Genomic DNA, 3,417 nt, shown 5'->3' with positions numbered 1-3,417 from the left:
GTATTTCCTTATCCACGGTTCCCCATGATTTGATATTCAGATCACCGAGGCTCCCAATTAAAAGGAACAAAAAATACAGATTTATAAGGTGTAACGAGAGTTTCGATTTTATTGGAAAAAAGAAATCTCCAACCGTGTAATTTATCCACTAAGGAATCTTAAAGAGGACAGTTTTGATTCAGACTTCCTGTCTCGCGTTCTCCATGATTTGATATCGAGTCCATTCGTTCTCTTCAGGCATCATCGGTGCGAACGACCCCGTTTTCCATCCACCAGATGTTTCCCACGTCGTTGACCCGCGAAAATCGCTGGAATCAAGTGAGACGTCCTTTTCGGTTGACGAACGCACGTCTGAATTAATGTCTTCAAGATCTAAACACCCGATTTACACCACTTCCGTAGATCTCTGCGTGATCCCTTGAGCTACTCGTGTCTCATATTTCTTTGCTACAACAATGTCGATTGATCTAGTTAACCCTTCATTACAGACCACTCGTTTTAGACACGATTTTTGAATTTTTCCCTACATGGGGTAATTTTAATATTTTGGGATGCAATTAACAAATCACTGACATATGTCACCTCATCGGCAAAACAGTTTTACTTATGTGTCTTTTTTATTTAAATTGCTATTAATGTTTCATTTTGTCAGAACTTTCTTGTACTAAAATAACGAAGTTTAAATATTTTATTTTACAATTACTGAAATCCTAGAGATACTTTCATCGGAATTTATGTTACCTCTAATTTCTTATACACTTTATATTATAGCATATTACGTTATATTGTATTATATATTACACAATTTAACTTAGCATACATTCAATGCTGGTAGTTCTAGTGTTAAGGGTTAATAAGTTAGTGTAGCGAATGGAAAATTGTCTTCTGTAATTTTATATACTGTACGATATAGGATAAAATCGATGACTTTAGACTTGGTTACTTCAGAATTCGTTAAGAAATTGTAACCAATTGATCAAACGGTCTTATCTCAGATGTTGCATAAATATTCACTGTTCTATGGAAGATAAATTCAGCACGTTGATATTAAATACGATATCGCTCTTATCGCAGCATGTTACGTTCCACTAACCGTTTGCTGGAAAGTGTCGCTAGACGGTATTCGCAAATTTATTATTTCCTTCCGCGCGTAATGGCGCAAGAAAAGACGCGTAATGACCGAGAGGACGTATTTTACGGTTCTCGAGTTTCCGTACGCCTGGTGGTATTTCGCTCCGAAACACCAACCGTCGTGTCTCTTGTTACGCTAATCGTCGTCACCTTTTCACCGACCCGGTCTACTATCAGCGGAAACGTAGATTCCCAGCCAGGAGAGGAAGAAGACGAAAAAAAAAAAAAAAAAAGAAAGAAAAAAATGGAGGAGCAAGGAAAAGAAGAGAGAAAAAAATCCAGTCGACAAACCGCGAAACAGTATCCAATGCCGTGGTTCTGGCGAAACGGAATTGACGAGACCCTGGGGAAGGGTTATGACGGTGTAATGACTCGCGATAATTAGAAACGTTTATCGTCGTTTGAGGTGAACCGCAATGGCGTTACGCAGCCACGGTGGTGTACATATATTCTAAATAGAGAAGAACGAGGCGAGGGGAAGTGACTCATTCGTGGCGAGAGCCGATGATGACGATCCAACGCGTGGATGACATCACCCTCCGACCCCGGGGGGGGGGGGGAGGGATTTATTAAAATTTCACGGAGATACTCGATTCCCCGGTCGACGACGGAACGAAGCAGGAAACTGATAAATAAACCGTGTGCACCGTGTTGCGGTTGCGATGGTGTCGATTCTGGCCCGAGTTGCCATGGGTAGCTACTTTTAACCATGAATTTGGCGAATTTTTTTAGAGATCTAGGGGTCTATTTCGCATAGACAGACCATCATCATGTGCCCTGCACACCGTGTGGCGCTTATTTTATTATTTATTAAATATGCAAATAACTTAATACAAATGTACACATAATAACATTAATATATAAATTTTAATATAAATTTTTATATAACTTTTTCACGACATTCCAGTATTTCCTTCGAAAATGAATAAAGAATGAAAAATATGGGTCTGGTTAGTATCGATATTTTTGACTTCAAAATAACAAGATACAATATATATATCAGTCTCATAATTTTGAAAAAACGATTAAAGGGTTAATTACGTCGTCGTGGATTAGTACTAATAAGCGCCACACGTTGTGCAGTACGCACATGGTCTGTCTACTCGAGATAAGATCCTCAGATCTCTACGAAAGTCCTACAAGTTCATGGTTAAAAGTAGCTACCCATGGCAACTCTGATACCGGCTAATGTCAGAAATCACCTGACGCGGCGAGTCGTAGAGGAGGAGGAGGAGGAGGAAAAACGGTGTCGAACGAACGGAACCAGTTGAACACGTGTCGTTACCTTTTGCCATAGGCCAAAGGTACTTAATTCAACGCACGTCGGTCAGGCTCACAACCCGGAACAAGTGTCCGTGCGCATTTGTAAGCAACAAGTTCCACCACTGTGTGCTCCGATGATTCCTGACGGGTACACGCGGGTCCGTTCGCTGGAGGAAGCCGTGGAGAATCATTGGCGAGTTCTGAAGAATTTCGAACGATGAATGAAAGATAAGACATTATCTTATCCTAGTTTGTATAAGAAATAGTTTGTATGGCAGACTATTTCTAAACGATATTGTAATCATTCTTGCGGAAAGACAGAATCTTAAAGGATACAGTAAATTCTGGATGAGTGTTCAAAGACTCCCCAGGTGTAACGCAGACTTTTTAATGAAATTTAGCACATTGATAAAACTTGGAATTCTGAAGCCAATGATATTTATTATTAGTTTAAGAAATATTTAATGTTCAGTCCCGAGGCGTCTACGAATACTCATCGAGGATTTACTGTAGTGTTGAGTCTTCTAACGTTGTGAGTGTTAACACGTTGACTAATCATTGGCTTCAGAATTCCAAGCTCTATCACTGTGAAAAAACCTCATTAAAAAGCCAGCGTTACACCTGGGGATTTATTCTTGTCACTGTCGAGGAGTCTTCAATCACTTATCGAGGATTTACTGTAGTCGAATAACGGTGATCCGTGAATAAAGCGGCATTCGCGATGTTTAACTGGCTCACATGAGAAACGCTCGGACGAAGAAGAGGGCCGGAAGCGTCGCCGTCTGTCGCGGTTGCAGTTTTAACTTGGAGCAATTTAACAGCCAGTAGTAAAAGGGGGTGGCCAGCGTACCGTGACCCGGCTCCAGCGGCTACGGCGGAGTGCCCGACCTTGTCCCACAATGCACCTCCGAACCCCACCACCACTGAGACTACCGGCGGCCTCCCAGTCGTATGTAATTTTACAACCCTGTGTGTCACACGCGCCTGCACTCGGTGTCTGCTCCGGCGGATTGCGCATTACAA

Source organism: Dufourea novaeangliae, unplaced genomic scaffold (genome assembly GCF_001272555.1).
Source record: "Dufourea novaeangliae isolate 0120121106 unplaced genomic scaffold, ASM127255v1 scaffold125, whole genome shotgun sequence".
In the NCBI taxonomy this organism is placed as follows: Eukaryota; Metazoa; Arthropoda; class Insecta; order Hymenoptera; family Halictidae; genus Dufourea; species Dufourea novaeangliae.
Note: the sequence above shows the minus strand (reverse complement) of the source record.